At 27.6% G+C, this 26,105-nt stretch overlaps 1 protein-coding gene across 2 annotated transcripts in view; it reads left to right on the top strand.

Annotated features, from left to right (window-relative positions):
* The first annotated feature begins 2,135 nt into the window (after positions 1-2,135).
* LOC122509299 (aryl hydrocarbon receptor protein 1) overlaps positions 2,136-26,105 on the top strand; it is a 222,712-nt gene continuing 198,742 nt past the window's right edge. For both annotated transcript variants that reach the window (XM_043623259.1, XM_043623258.1), the window contains exon 1: positions 2,136-2,515. The gene's annotated coding sequence lies outside the window, so the exon portion shown is untranslated. The remainder of the gene's footprint in view (positions 2,516-26,105) is intronic.

Below are 26,105 nucleotides of genomic sequence, written 5' to 3'. Positions count from 1 at the left end.
CCCCCTGAAAAAAAATGTACACTAAGGCAAAATATTAGTTGGAGATACAATTTTTCTCTGAATATTTTCATAGTAAAATTTTCTGCTGCTAATTTATTGGTAGGGTTTACAATTTTTATTAGTAAACCTATTTTATTAGTTGATTTAATTATTTTGTTTGTTGGCTCAACTATTTAATTAGTTACGTTACTAACTAAATGGTTAGGAGTAATTAACAAAATAGTAATAGTAACTAAAAAAAAAAATTCTCTTTTTGTCACATGATCAATTTATGTTAAACATATTTTTGTATGACAATTTAATAAATGTTTAGTAACATAATTTAATATAATGTTTAGTGTATTAAAAAAAATGAATATTTCCAATTACCCAATGGGAAATTTACAACTGGCATAGTACTGCGCCAGCACTGGCAGCACTGGCGGCAAGGCTGAGAGCCAGCACTGGCATGGCACTGGGATGATAACGCCGTCTGGCGCTGCCGAAGTACTGTCTGTCAGTGCTGCCAGACAGCGCTGGCGCAGCACTGGACCAGTGCTGGCTGAGAATATTGCCGCAATAAATTCCGTATTGTTATTAATTAGTCGCAAATTCATAATTATAAATAATTTAACAACAAAATGGTAAATAATATTAATAAATAGTTATTATTCATAAAATATTTCTCTTCTTAAAGAAATTGTATTAAAGATGGAGACTAACAATGGATATAGTAAATGAAGTAGAAAAAATTGTTTATAACATTTAAAAATTAAATAATAAACAATTACAGTAAGTGTGCATTAGATTTTCATATTTTAGTACCTAACGATTGGAATCTAGAAATATCGCAAACCTATGAAAATAAACAAAATTGCTGACGAGGGGAATCGAACCTACGACCTATGGACTAACAGACTAACGCTCTAACCACTATGCTAACGACACATGTGTACAGTAAAGTATTAATATCTCAGTATCATTCAGACAAACAATTATTGAGTCAAAGATGAGAAAAAAATAGGGATACGTTAGAAATAATAAATTGAAATAAAATAAATTAAACTAAATTTTTAATAATTAAATTAAATTACTTTACTTATTGCATTTAACATTTTACGTAATTTTTAGATTACGTGGTAATTTTTTAATAATTTTTTATTCATAGGAAGAAGTATAATAGTATTTTAATAGGAACCAAATTATTATTGAGATTAAAGTTTAAATTTTGTTTATAATTTTAATTTGTTTAAATAATTTATTATTTACAAAATTAGAGAATTGTGTTAAATTGTTATTATTAAATTTAATAAGAATAAAAAATGAACAACTGAAAAGTAAAATATTAATTTTTTTCAATAAATTTATATTTATAAACATTTATAAACTTTTTTTATAATTTTTTTCAAGTTTATGTCAAAAAAGCAATGTTGGCAGAGAGCGTTGTGAACAATTTTTCTATACTCAGCCAGCACTTGCCGCCGTGGCTTGTCCAAGCTTTGGCGAAACAAAAATTCTGTACTGCGCCAGCACTAATTGTCGAGGCTCGGCTAGACTACGCCGAACAATCGTCTGAGTACTAAGCCAGTGGTGAACATCGGCACTACACTGGCATTTCCCATTGGGTAAAAGTATTATTAAAAAAATTAATATTTCTAATTCAAAGTATTAATTTCTTTTATCAGAAGACTCGAATCGGCAGTTTAATCGAAAGTTATTATGGTCAGCTGCATATTTTCGTGTTTTAAAATCAAAAAGTAATTTATAATTTTTTTGATTTAAAAAAATGATTATGTGGATTTAGAATAACTTCACTCAGAGAAAAGATTAGTTGGTGTTATAATTTTTCGCAAGATAATTTTTAGTTAGTAAAAAGCTCACTGTTGATCATTTATCAGTCGTGATTACAGTTTTTATTATAAAACCGATTTTATTTATTTGACCATTTTGTTTGGTGGTCTGACTATTTAATTAGTAAAGTAAATGAAAAATATGTAAAGTTACTAACTAAGTGGTTACTATTTAAATTTAAGTTAGTAAAAATGTTTAATAATTTGAATCTGTGCTACTGACTTTTTGCTTTTGATTTTGTAAATTTTATTAATAAATTAGTAGAAATTACTATTTATTAGTAAAAATGTTTACGCATTCAAATTTAGAGAGTAGACTAACAATTAGTTATACTCTAGTTACTCCAGTTAGTTACTAACTAGCTAAACAGAAATGGTAACTAATAAAAGTTATAAGCGAGCTTTTTACTAACTAAGAAAGTACTTGACACAACTAATAATTTCTTTCAGTGTTGGTTCGACTGTCTGATTATTGTTTTTAATAAACTTTGTCTACGGTGAAAAAATAATTTGATAATTTTGAATTTCAAGTATAAAATTATTTTTTGCTGCACAAAGTTATGGAGCAAGTGATAATATTTTTTGATTATGTTCTCTATATATAGGTAATGGATCCAATCGAGAAGAAAGATGTCTAAATTTAGGATGTTTTGAGTTTCATCATCGCCTTGTGCACTTTAAAAGATGTAAGTTTTAGTTAAACTTGCCCCGATAGCACGTAATCTTGTAGCAATATTGCGACAACAGGGTTGACACACAACCTGAAAACCTAGAAATGTCAGGGAATTATGTAAATCTTGAAAAAACCTGGAAAAGTCAGGGAATTTTAATCGGAATCCTGGAAAATTATTGTTTTCTAAAGTTATTGTGCTAATTTTTGAAATCTAATTATATTTAAATATTTCAAAAATAATTGAATTTTAAAAGAGTTGCGTTTACAATTTTCATAAATAGATGAACTTCAAAAGGTTTTAATTTAATATTTTGTAAAATTTCAACATTGAATGAATTAATGAAATAATAAAAATTTTATAGGAATTCTAATATTTACAAATTTTTCATAAATTTCTTCGCAATAATCGAATTATTTTTATAAATAATCAAATTTTTTACAGACATTCAATTCGTCTCAAAAATTCAATTATTTTCAAAAATTTTAATAAAATTCTTAGCAGAATTTAAATTATTTTCAAAAACTTTTCTCAATTCAATGAAATTTTTTACAGAGATTCAATTATTTTTAATACAATTTTAATCTAATTTCCCGAAAAATGAAATTATTCTTAAAAATTTTATTGAAATTCGTCAAAAGAATTTTAATTATTTATTTAAAAATTTGTTGATAAAATTCTTTAAAATGAAAGTTTAATTTTAATGGACATTCAATTCTTTAATAAATTATTTATTTTTGTATTTCAATAATTGAATTCTCGTATAATTTCCTTGTAAAAATTGATTTAAATATGAATTTCAGTTAAAATTTTATATAATAATTGCGAATATTAAACTCTAAATTTGAATTAGTAAAAATGTTTTCAAAGTGGAATTAGTGACTGACTTTTTGCTTTTGAATTAGCAGACTTTACTAATAAATAGTAGTTTCTACTAATTTAATAGTAAAATTTACTAATTGAATTGTAAACAAAAGTATTTGGAAGTTTTTAATATGAAATTTTTTAAAAATTATTATAAATAATTAATTTAAAGAAGAATTTTAGTTTAAAATTCTGGAAAACAATAATTCAATTGAAGTGAGAGAATTAATTTTGCAGAAGTTTCAATAACAATATTCTTATAATATAAAATAATGATTTTATCAGTCGGTCATCTTTAATTATTATAAAACATGAAGATATCGATTGCTTCGAGTCGAAGACTCAGAGTGATCGATTTCTTCATGTTTTATAACAATTTTTTATAAATTGTTAATTGCAAAAAGGTTTATATTAGAAGTTTTTAGAAATCTTAATTCTTATGGAAAAATAATAATGATTAAATATTTACTTAAAAAAGAATTAATTGAAAATTTTTCAGAGTAATAATTTTTAAACTAAATCAAAATATTCTTTAGAGTCAAGAAAAAGTAAGAATTTTGTCTGGAAATCAAAGGAGAGTCAGGGAAAAACAAAATTTAATTTTTGTGGTAACCCTGATTGAGTAATAGATAAATGTAACAATGTGGATTACAGTATTATATGAAAATTTTATGTATTTGTAGAAAATTTTTGGAATTATTTAATTTTGTAAAATATAAATGTAGTTTTAAAAAACCTGGAGAAATTCCGTTTTTTTAATGTGGAAAGCCTGGAAAAGTCAGGGCAAGATTTCTGCAAGATTACGTGCTATCTATGTGGGAAGAAATTTTTTAAAAATCGTTTTCCTAACGTTTTGAACATTCGAATAATTGAATTTTTTTCTGTCAAAATATTTTTAAAAATCACAATCTTTAAATGGAAAATAATATAAATTTTATATTTAATATTTATTTATAAATTAACGAAGTTAAAAAATTTAATTTAAAATTAAATTTAAATTAAATATAAATTAAGTTTAAAATTAAATTCAAATTAAATTAAAACTAAATTTCTTTTTACATATAAAAATATGTTTGTAATAAAATTAAAAGAAGAAAAATATCGTTATTCATATTTGCACGTTTTAAATTAATTATAAAATTGAACGTTCTAATTAAATTATGGAAAAAGATAGAAACGAATAGGAATTTGTTTTTAATTCGTCACTTAAGTCTAATCTTATCGGAAGGAATGCCTTGTCAATATTATGTTTAGTAATCGGATGTAGTATGATTAGGTATATATAGAGAGTTGGTTCTTATACGTCAGTTCTTACTCCCAACTCGTCAAGTTGTGTCGGCCGTGTCAGTTCGAATGGCAGGCGGGATGGTTCGGCAAAACCTTGCAGACGGGGCAAATATATATAAGCTTCCACCCGACTTCCACCTGCCCCAAGATCCTCAACGCGCACGATGTCGATGTTTTCTTGCGATTAATATGCCTATATGTATAGACATGGCGCTCGATTCGTATCTCCATACAATCTACCCGTCTTTTTAGCGATTTTGCAGTTTGCCGGCAAAAAGATTATACCACTATTAAAACGCGTGTGCGACAGGGTGTGGCTCGCGCTGTATAATCAATTGAATTTATTTCCTATGTCACGATTAATCACCCTAACAATACTAATTGGCAGACGCCTCTGTATATCCTCTTGGAAGTTATTTTTTCATTCTCAGAAATCTTGCGTTAAGGGCCAAACAAATTTTTTATTGCTAATTGAGTTAATAAGTAGGAATTAGTTAGGAAAATTTATTCAAATTTGCTTATTAATGAAAGAAAATATTTTAATCACATATCTAAATTTTTATTAGTGACTGTCCACTGATAATATAGCGAAAATCTATAATTTTTAAGTGATTCGAGAAAATTTCACTGATATCAACTCTATGAGATTTAGTAGTTTTTATTGATTCTCCGCGTGAAATTTTACTGATGAATTAAAAGAAACTCGTCCACTCAATTGAAATCAGTAAAGTTTTCACTGATTCAGATTTAGAATGTATTTATTATTATTAGTCTCTACTCTCTAAATTTTAATTAGTTAAAAATCTCTGTTTAACTGTCAATCAATCAGTGTTTAACTTTTTGCTTCTGCAATCAATAAAAAATATAACTGATTGTCAGGGAAAAATTTCTGATTATCAGTAAAAATTAACTGAAAAATTAGTTAAATTTGACTAATTGAATCAGTTCAAAAAATGTACTGAAGTATCAGTAATTTTTAACTGACAATCAGTTATGCTTTACTGGCCAGTAAAAATGACTGACAGTTTATAGTCATTTTTAATTAATTTTTAGTGAAATTTCACTGATTGAAATTGTGGAAATAGAGTCATTGATTTTCAGTCAAACTTTACTGATCTACAGAGGAGTTTGATTGATATGCAGATTTAGAGTTCTTTCTAAATTTTAATTAGTAAGAATTTTAATTAGTATTAAAATAACTAATTTGATAGTAAAAAGTCAGTCACTAATTTAATTAGAAATATTTCCATTAATCGAATAAGTTAATGATGATTGGTTATTAGTTGAATTCAATTTTTGTTTATGTCAAAATAACTAAAATTTTTGGTAACTAAATCATTTAGTAAACTTTGACTATTTTCTTAGTTATTATTTACTAGTTGCTGAAGTAAAAGTCAGCCAAGATTTTAGTAAAAATTAGTTATTTTTAATTAATTAGTACGATCTAAATCTGAATTATCAGAAAGCAACTAATTTAATAGTCAAATTTGACTAATTATTTGTAAAAAAAAAATAACGAAAATAATTTCGATACGAAATCTAATTCAAAATTAGAGAGTAGTTTTCTATTACATGCTCTCTAAATTTTCTATTAGTAAAAATGTTTACTATAAATTATAGTGACTGACTTTAAACTTTTGAATTAGTAAATTTTACTAATAAATAATAATTTTTACTGTTTTATTAGTAAAATTTGTTGATTCAAAGACCAAAAGACAGTTTTTAATTTAAATTAGTAAACATTTTTACTCATTCAAATTTAAAAAGTGAAGAGTGCGGATTCGTTTACCAAGTAAATTGTAAGAATATTATTAATTTTTAGAAGTTTAAGTAATTATAGTCAAATATTGTAGTCAAATATTAAATTCCTCACACACTGAAGTTGTTTTTTCTTTATACTTTTGTTTTTTGTTAACTTCACATAGATTGATTGTATATTATATTATTATGTTAGAATTATTTTTATTTTATAATTAATTCAAAATTGTAATGATAAATAGAAATTATTAGAATTTTTTTCACATCTTTTCATTAAAAGACTAAAATTTTGTTAAATATTATGTTTTGTGAAATTAAGACATTCAAATTCAAATTTTTTTTAAATTAAACAACTTATAAAAATTGTTATAAAACATAAAGATATTGATCACTCCGAGTCTTCGACTCGAAGCAATCGATATCTTCATGTTTTTTAATAATTTAAAATGACCGAGAGAAAAAATCATTATTTTATATTTTAAGAATATTGTTTCTGAAAATCATTAAAATTAGAAAAATTTTTGAAAACAATTGAATTTCGGAGAAAAATTTTGTTATTTATAAAGATAATTGGAATTTTTACGAGAACATTTTTTTTACAAATTTTGAACATAGTTAAATTTATAAGAAGAATTTTTATTTTTTTTTTAAATAATTGAATTTCTGCAATTATTTGTAATTTCTCCAAAATTGAATTTTTTTTAGTGTTTTCAACATAAAATTAAATTAGAAAATTTTTAAATTCTATTATTTTTAAAATTACAAATTTTATTTAAATAATAATAATAAAAAAATTTTTTTAGAGGGATTCAATTATTTTCGTAAATAATAAAATTCTTTTTATGAATTCAATTATTTGAATTGCAGACACATTGCAGAATTTCAATTATTTTTAATACAATTTCAATCGATTTTCTCGAAAAATGTAATTATTCTTAAAAATTTATTAAAATTCGTCAAAAGAATTTAATTATTTAAAAATTTACTGATAACATTCTTTATAAGAATTTAATTTTAAGAAACATTCAATTATTCAATAAATTATTTATTAATTTTATTTCTTTATAATTTGATTCTAGTAGAGTTTTCTAAGAAAATGTGATTTAAAAATGAATTTTATAATAGTTTAAATTTTAGATAATAATTGATTATTAAAAGCATTAAAGCGTGAATTTTTAGAAATAATTTAATTTTGAAAAGGTTTCAAATTAAAATCTTTGAAAATGTGAATTTTTCAAAGTTTTAACTAACAATTATGTGGAATTAATTTTTTTTTGAGAATTAATATTAATTGAAATAATAAATGTTGACTGCTTCGATTAATAGATATTTTACTGTAAAATTAGTATTTTTCTACTAAAAATTAGAAAAAATTGTACTATTTAATATTTATAAACGAATCCGCTTTCCTTAATTAGTAAACTACTAATTTAGAATTAGGGAGCATAATACTATTGAAAAAAAATTTATTTGATTCAAATAAAACTTGACTGCTTTTAAATAAATATTTACTTAAATGAAACAATTTTTTAGTAAATAAAAAAATTTTGATGTAAATGAAATAATTTTTATTTAAATCAAATAAATTGCATATATTTAAACCAATAATAATTTTATTATTTGAAGCAAATACCATTTAATTGACTCGAAAATTTTTTGATACTATAGTAAATATTTATTTGATAGTCGATTTATATGATATTTAGATAATAAAATGGTTAACTTGAATCAAATAAATTTTTTTTTCAGTGCTTTCGATAATTGATTGACGAGAATAGAAATCTTTAATTTGCGCCATTAAATGAAAAATAGTGTTTTGGAATAATTTCTCCAAGGTTTTATTAATTGTAATTCTGCAGAAAGATGGCCTAATTGTCTTAGCATGTACCTAGATATATTGTCACTTGAGGGACGAATTAATTTAAATCCCGGTTACGTAAAAGTTGATGTATTAAACTCATTTATCAATTTACACGCAGGAAAGGGGAATAATAAGGGGGCGCAACCACTTGGCTTTACTTGAAATAGTTTCACGTGATGAATTTATAATTCTGTAATTAATGTCTCTTTAATTTTTTTTTTTTAATTTTACACTAGACTGCAATTATTCCTCGATCGTTATTATTAGAATTTATCTTTTAATTGGATTAAATTAGATGTATGGCTTATAACATGAGTGTGCAATTATAGACATAATTATTTTTTTTTATTTCATGTCATAAAAATTTTGTATATTTATCGTATAATATAAGTTTAATAATAAGAGTCTTTAATTTAGTCTTTATAAGTAGAGAGATCTCTTTGTATAAGAAAGAGAGAGAGAAAGGGAGAAAGAGAGAAAGAGGTAATTAAGGGTTGATTATGGTGATTTTTGGTGGCATGTTATTTTGTTGATATTGGAAGGAAAAGTGGGAAAATTGATTTCCAAGGGTATTGGAGGAAGAATGATAAAGTTTGTGAGATAAAAGAAAAGGGTGAAAGGGATGGTTGCACATTATGCGAGTTGTTCATTTGCGCGCGTAATCTTTCATCGTAAATCCATCGTTAAATAAGGCGTTTGGCATCGGGTCTCTAAATCCTATTGGTGGGGGTAATCAAGCCGTTCATTAAATGAGACGTTGAGGCTGTTTTATGAGAGTTCGGAAGTTATTGTCTGTGCGTGTGTTTAAGACCACGCCCGTCAATGTTCGTATAATGAAACATAAATGTGGTAGTTTTTTTTATATGTACATGCGTCTAGATTCCGCGCACACGTCACCTTAAATCATATTTTTTTTTCAAGAAAACTTGCTTTTTCAGAAATATTTTAAAATGTAATTTTAATAATAAAAACTATGTAAAGTATTTTTATAATATAAATTGTAGTATAATATTATTTATTATTGGGACAAAAATATATATTTTCACTAATAGAAAAATCAGGGTTGCTACACAGGTCAGGAAATTCAGGGAAAAGTCAGAGAAAGTAGAATTATAGTCACGGAAAAGTTTGTCTGGAAATGAAGGAAAAGTCAGTGAAAAACAAAATTAAATTTTTGTGGCAACCCTGAAAATTTGTATTTAAATAAAAGGTTTTCTTCTTTTAAGACTATTTTAATATACAGACTTCACTGTAAATAGAAGGCATCTTATTTTAAACTCCTTTTGGTATAGTCACGTACAAGTTGTTTCGCAAAAGTTATCAAAAACATCATCAAATGCATTGATCTTTAAAATGGAGGTTCGAAAAATGAGACGCGTTTTTGAATATTTTAAAAGTGACTACAATGTATTTTAAGATGCTTCTTTTTGCAGTGTGTTTCTTCGAAATGACGGAAGGATCTCAGATAAAAATCAATTGTTTAAAAAGAATCGGAAAGAGGAGGAGGAGGTGGAGGAGAAGGAGGAGGTTATTTCTCTTTTAATGAAATTCATCCTGCGTCTTTGTCGGTGTCAAGATAGGAACAAATTGTGATAATATGAGTGCAATCAGACTGCATTTTTGAGTGTCCGTGTGGTCGCGACTTGTCTATACATGATGTACGACTTTCGAGCGAATCTTCGTTTGACTAATTCCGCCTAATTACGAAAACAAATAACAAAGGGACCGCTTTGTTTCCATGGATTTTATCTCACTTATTTGGAAATAATGACCGTTCACGCATCGGGAAACTTAGTTTATATTTTTGTCTACAATTCAATGTTTTTATGAATTTCAATCGCATGTTTGGTTAAAAAATTGGATATTCATAGAGAAGACGAATTAGAAGGAAATTACTATTGTATCAAAAGTATTTATTTTGGGCTAAGGGAGATTCTACATGATTTTTATAAGTCGATATATATTGATACTTTGATTCGAAGGGAAGCTTTAATAAAAAATTTTGAAAAACTCTAAAAACTTTAGTGTCTCAAGACAACCATAACGGGGTTTTCTTGTAAAACGGAAAAAATTATGCTATATTTTCGAGATGAAATATCCAATTTTTATGATATGAATCTCTGGTTATTATTTTTGTGTATAAAATTTCAAATTGAATTAAGATTCATTTTGTATCATCCACGATGAGCCCCTTTGAAAACAATTACCTGCGCCGTTATAAAAATAAGTACATCTACATATATGTATGTATATGTATACACCATACGTATATACGCCTCGTCTTCGCGCCATTTTGGTCGCGTGCATATTCCCCCTTGTTATTTTTACACTTGGCTCTTTTCAAGGAAGAATATAGGTATTTAGATTAATCGCAAAGCTACCATTGGTTGGAATAAGAGAAAAAAAGAACATGAAGGAATTATGTGAAAAGAGAGTCAAGATTTGTATTCGAAGAAAATTGATGTGAGAACGGATATTATTTTTGATGGCACGTTAGAGAAAGTGAAGATATAATAATAATTGAAGAATTTATAATTTCTTCTAATTCTATTCTTGAGTTTTCTGCTTTTTCTTTTTTCTTTTATGTATACAATTGCGACAAAGATCAATGTTGAATATAAGATTTTTTTGTTTGAAAAGACATTATATGCCAATGTCGAACTCTCTTTCTCTCGTCAATGAGAATTATATTTTCTGAATAAATTCACCGGATCTTGGCGGAAACCAATTTGTGGGTTAAAGAATATAGGTTTGCGTGTTTGGTTTAGGGACAGAGGAGACGAAAAAAGAGAAATAGTCGCAAAGCAATTTTTCGATGTTGTATATATAATCGACAACTCTTGGAGTAAGCATCATCTTCTCTTCTCTTCTTTGATTCCTTCAGTCAAATTTTATCTTTTCATCCATATTGTGATTGCTTGAACTCGATTTTAAAAAATAATATTTCTGATGTTTGTGTTCGTTTCTTTAGAATACATTTTTGTTTTATTAGAATTCGGTTTTGATTTGTAGCAATTATATTATTTCAGGGTTGACATAGGTTAGGGAATTCAGGGAAAAATCAGGGATTTTTATTAAAGTACTGGAAAAAATTGAATTTTGGAGAAGTTACAAATGATTGCAGAAATTCAATTATTTTTAAACGTAATAAAATTCTTTGCAGAAATTCAATTATGTTAAAAAATTTAAAAAAATTTTCATCAAAATTCAATTATCTTTAAAAAATATTAAAATTCTTCTCCGAATTTCAATTATTTTCAATTATTCTCCTCAATTCAATGATTTTCAATATCTACTATTTTAATAAAATTTTTCAAAAGAATTAAATTAATTAAATTGAATTTTGGAGAAGTTACAAATGATTGCAGAAATTCAATTATTTTCAAAGGCAATAAAATTCTTCGCAGAAATTCAATTATGTTCAGAAATTAAAAAAAAAGTCTCATCAAAATTCAATTATCTTTAAAAATAATAAAATTCTTCTACGAATTTCAATTATTTTCAATTATCTTCATCAATTCAATGATTTTCAATATCTACTATTTTAATAACATTTTTCAAAAGAATTTAATTATTTTAAAAAAAATGTTGATAATATTCTAAGCAAACATTAAATTATTTTCATAAATAATAAAAATTTTACAGGAATTCAATTATTCACAATTTTTTTTATAAATTTCTTCGCAATAATTCAGTTATTTTCATAAATAATAACATTTTTTACAAAAATTCAATTATTTTCATGAATAATAAAACTTCATCATAGAATTTCAATTATTTTTAATGCAATTTTAATCGAATTCCTCGAAAAATTTAATAATTCTTGAAAATTTTATTAAAATTCCCCGAAAAAATTCAATTATGTTGATAAAATTCTTTCTGATAATTCAATTTAGAGAAACATTCATTTATTCAGTAAATTATTTATTTTTGTATTTAAATAATTGTATTCTCGTAGAATTTTCCAATAAAAATTGATTTCAAAATGAATATTAATCAATATATTAAAAGCATTATAGCATGAATTTTTAAGAATAATTGATAATTGAATTCTCTCGAAGAGTTTTAATAAAATTTTTGAAAATAATTACATTTTTCAAAGAATTTACTTAAAATTTTATTAAAAATAATTAAAACCTGTGGAGAATTTTATTAATTTATGTAAGTAATTGAATTCTTACAAAAAATTTTATCAAACTGTTTTTTAAATAATTGAAATAATAATGTATAGAATGTTATTATTTATGAAAATAATTCAATTCTTGCAACGAATTTTATTATATTTTTTTAAATAATTGAATTCTTTTGAGAACATTTTATTAAAATAGTAGATTTTGGAAATATTTGAATTTCAACGAATAATTTAATTATATTCGTGAAATGTTAATTAAATTCTTGCAATTAAATTCTTAAGAAAATAATTCAATGTTTATAGGATTTTATTTTAAATTGTATTAAAAATTAATTGAAATCCTCAAATAAATTTTATAATATATGAAAATAATGGAATTCTTATAACGAATTTTATCAAATTTTTTTTAAATAATTAAATTCATGTGAAAAATTTTATTACTTGTTAAAATAATTGAATTCCTGCAACGAATTTTATTACATTTTATTGAAATAACTAAATTCTTTTGAAAACTTTTATTAAAATAGTAAATTTTGAAAATTTTTGAATTTCAGCGAAGAATTTCATTATTTGTGAAATGTAATTTAATTCTTGCAACAAATTTTTGAAGATAATTTCATTTTTCGAGAAATTTATTAAAAATAATTGAAACCCTGTGAAGAATTTTATTCTTTATGAAAATAATTGAATTCTTGCAACGAATTTTATTATAATTCTTGTAAATAATTTAATTTTTTTTTTTGAAAAATTTTATGGAAATCTAATAATTTTTAGAGTGAATCAGAATACTCTTTAGGGTCAGGGAAAAAGTGAAAATTTTGTCTGTAAAATAAAAATTTACTTGTGAAACAAATAAAAAGTTTAGTAGATTCTGAGACAAATATAGTTGACTCTTGATAAATGGAATCGCAAGGGCCCTAGAAAAAATTCAAGAAGATTTTATTTATCGAATATTTCAAGTAAGAAAAAATTGTCAACAGAAAACAAATTCAATTTATCGAAAGTTTAAATATCGAGAGTTGACTGTATATATATATAAATATATTTTCTCTGGATGTAGAAGTATGGAGAAGTGTAAAATAATTTTTTCTCTTTATGAATAGAAATTGATAAGTGTAATTTAGATGGTCTTTTGTTTTTTTTCTTTTTTTCAACGAATGTTAAAGGGTCAGTTCGAATCGTTTGAGAACCAGGGCGCCATCAATTTACGTGACAATACTCATTAGACTTCGTAACGTTTTTCTTATGGTCATTGCAAAAGTTGGTCGATAATTAGCTACTAGGTGATGTTTAATAGCGATTATTATAGCGTGGAGAATATAGGGAGTATCTTCAGAAATTTTCCCATGCTGAGAGAAATAAGAGGCCACGAAAGAATCGTTACGTCAAAGAACCGACAACTAGAAACTTGTATATGTATCTGTATGTATATTTATCTATATATACTTTGGCATCTCGACTCATAATCACCAGTTGAAAATGTTTAGGAAAAATTATTTTTTCATTTTTTGAAATTTAGAAAAATTTAATTGCCGTGAAATAAAGACTATGTTTGTTCTCTTTACTATATACTAGTTTTTTTACGATTTGCTACTATTTGGATACTTTATTTTAGATTTGTGACACTAAAAGTTACTTTTTTTCTTTTTTCTTTGAATTTACGGTACTTTAAATCCTCTAATAATTAAAATAGAGAAATTAATCTAAAAAATTTTAACAAGATTCTTCGCAAAAATTCAATTATTTTTATAAATCATAAAATTCTGGTCAGAAATTCAATTATTTTTATAAATAATAACATTTTTGTCAAAAATTCAATAATTATTAAAAATTTTAATGAAATTCTTCCCATGAATTTAATTATTTTCATAAATAATCAAATTCTTGGCATAAATTCAATTATTTTCAATAATTGAAATAAAATTCTGGACAAGAACTCAATTTTATTCTCAATTAATTGAATTCTTCCTTGAAATTCAATTATTTTTGATGCCTACTATTTTAATAAATTTTCGCAAAAGAATTTAATTATATATAAAAAAAAATTTAATAAACGTCCTTGCAAAAACTCCAATTATTTTCATAAAGAGAATATTTTACTTATAACTATAAATTTAATTTTTCATAACTATAAAACATGAAGATATCGATGACTCTGAGTCTTCGACTCGGAGTGATCGATTTCTACATGTTTTATAATAATTAAATTAATAATTAAATATATATTAGAAGATAAAAACTTCACATAATATAAAAAAATTCGCAATAATTTAACTTTCTTAAAAAAAAATTAATTCCACAGAATTGTTAGTTCTAAAATTTTAACTGAAATCAATTTTTATTAGAAAATTCAACCAGAATTCAATTATTTCAATAAAAAAAAAAAATATTGAATAATTGCATATGTTTCTTAAAATTGAATTCTCATAAAGAATTGTATCAATAAATTTTTAAATAATTGAATTTTTTTGACGAATTTTAATAAAATTTTTAAGAATAGTTACATTTTTTCGAGGAATTCAATTAAAATTGTATTAAAAATAATTAAAATTTTTCAAAAAAAATACCGGAAAAAATTGAATTTTGGAGAAGTTAGAAATGATTGCAGAAATTCAATTATTTTCAAAAGTAATAAAATTCTTCGCCGAAATTCAATTATGTTCAAAAATTTAAAAAAATTCTCATCAAAATTCAATTATCTTTAAAAATAATAAAATTCTTCTCCGAATTTCAATTATTTTCAATTATCTTCCTCAATTCAATGATTTTTAATATCTACTATTTTTATAACATTTTTCAAAAGAATTTAATTAGGTACTTAAAAAAAAATGTTGATAATATAATTCTAAGCAAACATTAAATTATTTTTATAAATAATAAAAATTTCAAAGTAATTAAACTATTTACAATTTTTGTTATAAATTTTTTCACAATAATTATTGAATAATTACATGTTTCTAAAATTGAATTCTCATAAAGAATTGTATCAATAAATTTGTATATAATTGAATTCTTTTGACGAATTTTAATAAAATTTTTAAGAATAGTTACATTTTTTCAAGGAATTCAATAAAAATTGTATTAAAAATAATTAAAATTCTGCAATGATTTTTATTATTTATCAAAATAATTGAATTCCTAATAAGAATTTTATTATTTACCAAAATAATTGAATTCCTGTAAAAATTTTGTTATTTATGAAAATAATTGAATGATTGCGAAGAGATTAATAAAAAAATTTGTAAATAATGAAATTCCTGTGAAATTTTTATTATTTTTTAAAAATAATTAAAGGTTTGTGTAGAATTTTATTAAATTTTTTTTTTAATAATTGAATTCTTTTGGAAAACTTTATTAGTATAGTAAATATCTATTAAAAATTATTGAATTGCAGAAAATTTTTGAAAATAATTCAAAATTTTGCCAAGAATTTGATTAAAATTTTTGAAAATAATTGAATTTCGGAGAAGAATTTAATTATTTCTAAAGATAATTGAAATTTTGACAAGAATTTTTAAAAATTTTTGAATATAATTGAATTTTTGCGAAGAATTTCATTACTTTTGAAAATAATCGAATTCCTACAATCATTTGTAATTTCTCTAAAATTATCCAAATTATATCGTACAATTTACGGACTTTACGGACCTTTTTTTCAAAAAAACGGACTTTTACGGGATTTACGGACCTAGTTCGAGCCCTGCTCAATATGATATATCTTTAGAAAAACTGTGCTGAATACGTTTAATTAAAACATTCTTTGGCTGACTTTTTGCTTTTGAATTAAATCAGTTTTCTCAGTGTAGAAATATTTTTTAATCACGAATTATAATCAAAAGTTTTTGAGCAAAAACAGCTTGAATAATAGCACCTGTATAATTTTCTTGATATTTTTTTGAGTCCAATGAGCCATAAAATCCGAAGCCACCGCGCTAATAATCCGTTTACGATGTGTAATACGAGATAGTGGTTTACATTTTCTCAAGAGCAAAAACATTAAATTTCTTCTACATACGGTAGACATAGAAATGTTGTACGAACGCGTATATATACAATTCAAGAGTAAAGAATATATTATTGCCCCACGGGCTCGCGATTCTTTCCAAAGAGAGAGATATGTATATACACCAATGTGCTCGTCATTGAACGACGCGTCGGCAGTTGGCATTATACAGTTTTATTGGGCCTCGAAATACGAAAGCAAGCGGGCGGCGACTTGACTCTACTTTTATGCCACGAAATTGGGCTGTTAAATGAATTACTCGGAATCCCGCTGGTGCGATGCCTTTTTAGAGGGCCCTTGACTAATTACCGCGCTTACATCCTCTTGAATGGACTAACTTTGACTACTAATCGTTCCTTTGTCTCTAAAATACACTCGCATACAGATACAGGCGCTCAGTGTGTGTTTAAAATATTTTGAAGGATTTCCAATATCGCGTCAATCTCTCTCGGCATTATATATATTTCCAGTTCATCTTGTAGGGATTTTGCTCCTGAAGAAGGACGTGAAAGAGCGGTAGAATGAGGAAAGATGGGGTTAAAGAAGCAAAAGATGAAGAAGGGCGTTGAAGAAAAAAAGAGGGAGCGATTGGTTGCCAGACCTCCTGTCAATCATCCATGGGTTAGACTACCAATTTCTTCGCTTCATAATTTCTGATAATTTCTTCGAAGCTGGATTCTCCCTTTCATTTTTCTCTCTCTCACCTCTCTCAGTTCCACTGACTTTTGCTATATACCTTCGGAAATCATTATAAGAAGGTAATTGCGACGATCACGTATCCGCGGCTTCTATTTATCCATGTTCATTATAATAACAATGTAATGTGCACTATAGCGTCGACCATGGAAAGACGCTGAGATATAATCACCGGTTCGACAGCTGTAGTAGGTCGAATTTTTGCAGTTTACTATATTTTTCAGAAGACCAATTAGTTGAAACGTTATAACGCTATATGCGTATAGGTTAAATTTGTCTAGATATACCTGCAGTTTCGTATATATATATATGGATCTATTTCTATTATGATTAAAATGATTCTTAGAAGAATGGAAAATGGATGAGTTCAAAAATTTTGTATGATAGTGGTTTTGTTGTTGGCGATTTATTTTTTGATCTTTGGAAAAGATTGGACTTGTGGAATATATTATTTTGATTGCAGTACCTGCAGATAGCGAGAGATCTTTGGGAGGATTCATAAAGGTTCTTTTGATGCGTCTTGCAAGGCTGAAATGCCGTAACTTTATTTTTTACTTGGGTTAGGTTGACATGTTTCTACTTTTAGGATTATAACTTATACCCTGACAGCATCCAAATATTTAGGATATCCAAGGGGTAACTACTGGTCCGGGCAACTTTGGATATTTCTAGGATGTCCACATCCATACAACACCGAAAGTTTCCTAAAAGTTGAAATTAACTTTATACTTTACTTATTAACTTTACTTTTAATAATCTTTAGCTGTAAAGATGATCATAAAATTTGAAGTAGTTCTTTAAATATCCGCTGTTTTTTAATGTTTAGCGTAAAAATTGACTGAACATTGCATAAATGTTTCAGTTTTGCAAGGCAATTTGGAAAAGTATAAAAGAAGCTTGCTTAGGAACATCAAGAAAACATCGAATCCTAATATTCGAATAGCAACTCGAATATTAGGATTCGACCAGAAAATTACAAAAAGCTCACATCATCAGAATGTTAGGAGAACGTTGGATGGTTCACTATTAGATTTTTTCGAACGAATTGTTGCGTTATAAATGCTTCAGTCGCATTAATACGATAATTTTTCTACTACACGAAAGTTTAAATTTTTTAGTTAATTTGAACAAAATAAATACAATTTAAAAAAATAGTAATTCAAATAAACATATTCTGTTTATTATTGGAACATTTCTCTTATTTGCATATATGGAAATTGCAGAAATAAGAGACGATAAATTTAGTAAACACGCTATACATATATAGCATTGATGATGGTGGTGGTGGAGCACAAAACACGAAAACTTTTTCTACTTTGTAAAAACTTTGTGACATTGATTACTCTGTGTATGTACACACAAAGAAAGATTGGTCGCGTTTTGAAAACTTGAGATTAAATTATATCCGGAGTAAATTCTTTAATACCTTTTGAAGATAATTTTTCGTTCCCATTTCCCAATTCGCAGAAAAAAAAATTCTACACCACAGAAAGAATTATAATCGATATGCTCATTAGCGAGGTAACTACTTTTGCGTTTTAATTTCTGACACTACTAGAGTTTTTAATTTTCTCTTTCTTCTTTTTAAATTTTTCATTTAATGAATTAAATTTAAATTATTTTAAATTCTTCTCTCTGTTTGAAACTAAAAATTTTTGTTGTTATAACGACCAACATTTTTAATTATAATTCTGAAACTAAATATGTTGGTCGTTGTAACGACCAAAATTTTTAGTTTCAAACAGAACGTGGAGGAAAGTGAACGAAATTTTAATTTGAACCAAAATCAATTTTTTTCGGTCAAGAAGGTATATGTAACCCCTGAATATTTTGTAGCCAACATCAAATAGTCCAAGTTTAACAATCTGTTTGTTAAAGTTTGTAATAAAATTTCTTTCCATGCATGCTTGAATAGCATGTTTTTCTCTGAGTTGAATATTTCCAGATTTAAAAGGGTTTCAGCCTCTAAATCTCCGAATCGTTTACGCATAAGGTATATTATAAATAGTGATGAATGAAAGATGAAATGAACATCAATGTCGAAAGAGAGACATTCACATGTGCTATACAGCAAGTGATGGCTATATAAATGGTCCAGGCTTTTGTAATGCAAGCCATGGCACGCGACCCACGTCTATTGTGAAAAGTAGGATTGACCTAGGAGTTGATGAACCATGTCGATCACGAACCCTCTCGTATTTATCGTTTGTCTAATGGTTCGGCGTACGTTTATATACCTATATACCGACTGAAAGGCAGGTCACATTGTCCTGATGCAGCGGCGAGAGTCAATATTGGTCAGTCACGGGAAGTTGAACTTGCACGGAATCGCCAGTCTCCGGAGGATTAGTGTGGTCAATTTATCTAATGACGGAACCACGATATCGCAATAATAAGGAAGGGAAGGAATTAGTTTGAAGCGAGACACAGTTGAGCTTTTGCAGGATTCAAGGTTGTTGTGTATATGTATTTTATTGGCTAGAAAACTTTGTTTATATGTATTTCTCTCCCTCGTCATCTTCCTTCAGGGTTCACTAAATTTAATGGCTTGACAATCAGTCGTTAATTTAGTTGAAGCATAAACAGAAGGTAATTTTTTAATGATAAAAGTATTGCAATCTTTCTTGCCTTCTTTCGTAATCATATCTATATATATTTTGATGGTTCGAATTAAAAGATGTGTTCTAGTCCCAGGGAAAAGGTTTTATTTTCATTATTTGCCCTCGTTAGAAAAACACGCTGTTAAAAATCGGACTCTAAATTTTAGTCTCGAGATTAAAACTATAAGTTCAATCTTTACACTGCAAAAACAGGTGTCTTATATTTGCAGTGTATAGGTGTAAAGTTGGCCTCATATTTTTAACAGTGTAAATGATATTTCATACATAGATATAATAATATAGCACAATATAGTGGTTATAAAGTATATAGCTATACACATGAATCTGCTAATTATTATGTATAATTTATGAATTTCTCGCTGGTGATAATGGGACATATAGGTGATTGTTGAAGAAAGGGAATGACCGAATGACAAGATCAAATGCGTGTCGAAAGTTGAAAGTCGATGGAAACACGCGATGTCTAATTCTGTCATCACACACGACGTAATGTGTATCGAATCGTTTTGAAAGCGATTTTGCACTTTATAAATGTTCTATGCATATACATGATATAGGTATATAAATATATATAGCGCACTCATCATTGAATCGTGAGTTAGTCTTGCAATAATTATACAGAGGGTGTCAGTGCTCGCCTTTGACGATCGAACACAATTGCAGTAATAATTGCCATACAGATAAGCGAATATACAAGTAAAACTTGGTCGCCACGAAGGGACAATACAAGCTTTTGCTTGATAAAGAAGATAAACAGTCATTAAACCTACCTTAGTTGTTATTTTCACCTATTTTTATGCAACATGCAGTTTAAAAAGTAAAATTTATGTATATACACACGGGAAAATTAATCAATATGTTTTCGCATACAGCAATTATTTTTTCAAATATGTAGAAATATTTGCATAAAAGTGAAAATATTAGCATAAATATATATTGGGGTTTTTCAGTAAAAATTTATTATTTATTGTTGTAGTAAAGTTCGCATCTAAAATTCCCGCTCTGAAGAAAGATATCCATGAAGTATAAGGATATAAAAAGAGTCAATTGTGGACACAGCCTTTTGAACTTTTTTTAATGTTTTCTTTTCTTAAATTTGGCGTCAAAGTTGACTGAGCGTTGCATGAAAATTTAAAAAAATGTTAAAACTTTCATGCAATGTTCAGTTAGCTTTCGGCTCAAATTCTAAAGGAAAGTGCGGAGATTTAACCCCTTAACTGCCATGGCAAAGATTTGACATCCAAAATCTTTTCCATGGCAGTTAAGGGGTTAAAGAATTTACTTTTAATAGTTTCATGAGCTTTGTTACTAAATATTCCGAAGGTGGCAGTCAAGTTAGAAAAATTTCGATGCTGTGTGGGTTCGACTTTAAGTTTTTCTTTTATAAACGTAGATAAATTTTAATTACCCATTCATGGTTTAATCTTTTATATATAAATTTATCAGCTTGTGAAGTTAATTCTTTCTTTTTAACGACCATTATCAATAATTGCGCGGAAAACAAAATGAGTTGAAAGACGCGATTTTTTTTTGCGGTGAATTATGGTAAAAGATGGAATTCTCTATATAAATAGAGTCGGGGAGTATATTGAGTAGCTACCCACTACTTGCATTTATCTCAGGTACATACGTATGTGTATAACAGTAATTATTCATAGCACGCAATTATAAGTATAAAGCATTGCAGACCGTGTCGCTCGGTGCAACGAAGTGGCGCGACCGTCGAGCGACCAGCGATATCACATTGCATCGGTTACTACTATGCGTCACTCTGTCTTTATATATATACAAGTTGCAACCACCCTGATTGCTGGCTTACGTTTCAAAACAATGATTTACCTAATTAAACCTCATTTTTGTATTGTTAGTCGTTGTTTTGTTGCATACCAGTTGTTATCTCGCAGGGCATATTATTTGCCTAGCACGAGAGCAGAAAATATTGTGTCCTTTCTTTATGTATATACGCGGTTCGTCTTTTCTTCATGGTTCACACAAACCAATACTTTTAATATGATCTATGTTAACTTGTAAGGAAATTTTTTATATTTTCTCTGCTCTTCTTTTAAGCACAGGCTGATTCTTGCCAATAATCTTCCTCAACCACAACCAATAACTTATTAATTTCTTTAGCTACTCATTTAGAACCCAGGTTTTTTCGGTGCACCTTTAAAAAATTAAAATCAACTAAAAGTTTCCTTCATAGGCCACATTTTTTCTCCGAACGCAGAATTTATTCAATTGAACCAAATGCTTATGTTCATATACCAAAAATTTTAATCAATTTATGATTTGAACCATATACTATGTTATAGTTTTAACTCCCAGGCCTATGACGCCTAAGGCCTGATGACAGAGTCTGCATAGATCGGATGTTTAGTTTTTATTCGGGCAGTTTTGTTATCAATTCGTTGCTATTTGATACTTTCCAATTAACAGTGAAAAGAAAAAATTATATATCTTTGGTTTATTTAACTGAATAGAGAATTTGATTTAAACATATAATTTTTCCCGGAGTAGAGAATTAATGGCGGATAAAGAAAATATAATTGCGGCTTTAGGTATTTATGTTTCTTACTTTTTAATATATTTTCATGTATATATTTCTTTTTTCTTCTCGCGCTCTTCTTTTATCAGCAATTTCGATTTTGTCGTTCGAGGATATATATATTTTCATTTCATTCTATACCTGTCACCACGACTTCCTTTGATGTTTGACAAGTTAATCTTGTATACTTTATAATATATTACTTATATAAGTATAAGTCTTTCCCATGTGAAGGACTACTATGAGTGCGACTATACATAAATTTTGCTTTTCGAAAAATATTATAGATTTTTGAAAAACGATCGCTCCAGTTCTGATACCCTTATTCTTTAAAAGAGAAGAAAAATTATTTTCTTATTCGAAATCATGTTTATTTATATTTGATATGATTTTTTATGATTAATTATCAAAATTGATAAAACTGATTCGGAAACAGAGAGACACTTGATAAAGATTGATGTTGAGATAGGGCTTGTATACATGTAGAGTCAGTAGTATATATATAATACATATGCTGCTTGCGTGAAGTAAACTTTTAATGTGATGAATGACCGGTAAAAAGGTGTGTAATACCCCGCTATAAAGTGAGATAAATGATCTTGTGATGTACAAGTTAAAATTCACGGTATGTCTTTTTTAAATTATCATATATGATGTATGTAACTGTTATGTTATAAATATAAAAATCGGTCATGCGTGTTTCAGTCAATATGTTTGTAGAAATATAATCTGTGGTAATTGTTAAAAAGTGTGTTACATGCGATTATGAATTGATTATAGAAATAGTTTGCAAAGAGTTTTTAAAAAAGAAAAAATATTTTAGATTTCACTTTTGTGACTGAAACCGCTTCATTCAAATATTTTATCTCAATTCGATATCCTTAGAAAAACTGTGACTGAATTTTTGTCTTAAGAGTACAATTTTCTTATGGATCTCAAATTGAGCTTAGAAAACGTATATAAAATTCTTGCGATGCAATCTTTTGATGCTGTTAAAACATACTTTCAATTTGAAAACCTTAAAAAAATTGGGTATGATTTTAAGGCAGAAAGCAAGTCTTAAGTTGAAACATTAAAAACAGCCAAAGCTGAATTTGGATATTTTTGAGGAATTTATATGGTGGCAGCCTGAATTTAAGACTGATCTTAAAATTATATAATTTTCTTATTATTATTTTGAAAGATTGACAAAAAATTGGGAGACAATACAATAAGATATATGTAACGCTCTTATTGTATTAAAATAAGCCAAAAATGTTTTAAGATGAGCTAAAAATTGATTAAAACGAGCTAAAACGTAAGAGCATCATATATATGTGTTCTTTTAATACCTTCCCATTTTATGTTTTGTATTTTTTAGAGCACAGGGAATAAACGGATATGTGATTGGTATAACTGTTTATATTGAAAACTAAGGGAAATCTATTTTCTATGATAATCATATCCATATATCTGTACAGTTGACTAAACATTCTATATGTTTGATATCACAGATTTCTAAGGATCTCAAATTGAGACCATAAACTGTATCGAATTGTTGTAGTGCAACGTTTTGATGTTGTTAATGGTCTCAATTTGAAAACCGTAATAAATGGATCCCCCATAATTTTCAATATAAATGTTTGTACCAACCATAAGTGACCGCGTCCGAGAAAAGGGACCTTATGACCAAAAAAATCGATTTTTAGATTTAGACTGTTTTTTTACACTTTAAGGTCCTTAAAATGTAATGCAATTAGTCCTATGGGTTAAAAAATTTTTTTGTAGACAAAAGTGATTATAGGCATTTTTGATTAAAATCAGTAATTTGAATGAAAAAATTTAAACTCATTTTACTCGAAAAGTTGAGTTTGGTCATAAGGTCCCTTTTCTCAGACGCGGTCACTATATTCTTTTTTCCGTGCTGGTTAAAGTTGTGGGATTTTCTGCATTAAAAATCGTCAAATTAGAAATTATTGGATTCAATATAATAGATATTGACGATATTATTGTACTCGTTGAAGTACCAATCGTACTGGTTGTACCATTTTGTATATGTACACTGTAAAAAAAGGAGTTAAATTTTAACTCCCCCGGGGGGTCTATAAAAGTCGCACCCATTGGGGAGTTATAATGCCAGGGGAGTTAAATAAAGAGAGTTAAAATTTCACACCCAAATACTAACTCCCCAAGGAAAAAATAACTCGCACGGGTGTTGAATGAAGGGAGTTAGAAATTAACTCTCTTTTGGAGTTGATTTTTAACTCGAAAAATTTCACTCCCAACTCCCGAGTCCGTTAACTCCCTAAATTTTTTACAGTGTATATGTTCTTGAACTGAAAGAAAATATTATCCGTTGAAAAGAAGTTCTTTTGTATAACGAAATAGGTTTTCTTTTCTTTCTTCTTCTTATTCTGAAAAAAGTATATATATATACTTGAAGTAACTTGAAACGATCGAGCAATCTTTATATAAGCACTTCATATCATTTGGAAGTAGGTAATAATTAATAGGATATGACACAGCCAGAATTACAACAAAACATCCCAATTATTTTTCTCAGTGTATCCATCTTGTATTTATATACTCTTCTCTTCTAATTTTTTTTTGTTCCTCCACTTATCTTGTTGATTTTTTTCCCAATGGTTAAATCATCTCATCCTCTCGACTTTGCAAGTTCATGGACGTTTCATCTCAGCACTTCTTCTGTTCCTATAGGTTTCTCAGCAGCATGTAAGTATAATGCCAGTAGCATTCTGTAATTTGGAGCGCATAGTCACGGAATAGAATAAGAAATATTACTGGCTGGAAAATTTTGAGCGATTAGATTAATTTCTGTGCTTGATAGCTTAATACGATCTTCCGTGAAGTTAATTCTTGAAAAAAGAGAAAAGCAACGTGGAGCAACTTATGTCGCAGGAATATGTAGATGGAATTCTGGAGTGCGATGGTATCGAGGTCTCGTTGTTAAATCGGTGGCGCCATACTGGCTCGCGGATTGGTCAGAATTACGACTAAAATAGGCGGGGTTATTGTATGTTGGGATTAATGTAGGCGGAGTAAATTGTGGTGGGAGTTAATGTTGTGAATTCTTGTTCTCACTCTCTTTTTCCACTTCCATCGTGTTTCCAACGTACTGAAGATAGTCTCGAGCCCTCTCTCTATCACTCCTGCTGATGGAGAAGGGTAAAAAGAAGGGACGTATCCACCTGGACTCGGCTACTGTTCGTTCATCCAACAGACTTGCCACTCCCGCCACAAAGCGCCCTTCTCTGGCTAACGACGTCAGCCAGTTTCTCCTACCGTGACAACAACATTCAACACTGACTTTAGGGCCAGTGCACGACACGCATCTATAGGGTGAGCATCGTGTTATGTTGCACCTACATTGTGCCGGTATTCTTTCCTCGAATTGTGATCAAGAGTACTTTTGATAACCGGCATATCAGGTGTGTGTTCGTCAAACCTGTCGGTTATATCTAGTGGAATATGCGAATTTTGTTGTGACAAAGTGATTAGCATAGTGGGAAGGAACGACACGTGGAAAAAAAAGTGATTTTGAAAGCGGATTTACAAAAAAGTGGATTGAAGGAATAAGGGGAGTGATATAGAGAGGGAAGCGCAGGTCCGTGTCTTAAGATCATCAAGGAGGGGGTGAACTCGCGCAAAGGAGAAGGGTGAAGATTGCGAATGACCGAGAGAGGGGAGGCTCGATTTTCGTGAGGGTTCTTTGGTTTTGAGGCGATACGCTTGTCACGAAGGAAGAGACACAGTGACCTTACTACCCTTTGGTTTTTTTTTACCGAATCGGGAATGGATATTGGAAATTTTGTGGCTTTTGATAGTGTGCATCGTTTGA

Source organism: Leptopilina heterotoma, unplaced genomic scaffold (assembly GCF_015476425.1).
Source record: "Leptopilina heterotoma isolate Lh14 unplaced genomic scaffold, ASM1547642v1 Lhet_60, whole genome shotgun sequence".
NCBI lineage: Eukaryota > Metazoa > Arthropoda > Insecta > Hymenoptera > Figitidae > Leptopilina > Leptopilina heterotoma.
Note: the sequence above shows the minus strand (reverse complement) of the source record. Positions and strands in the feature narration are given on the sequence as shown.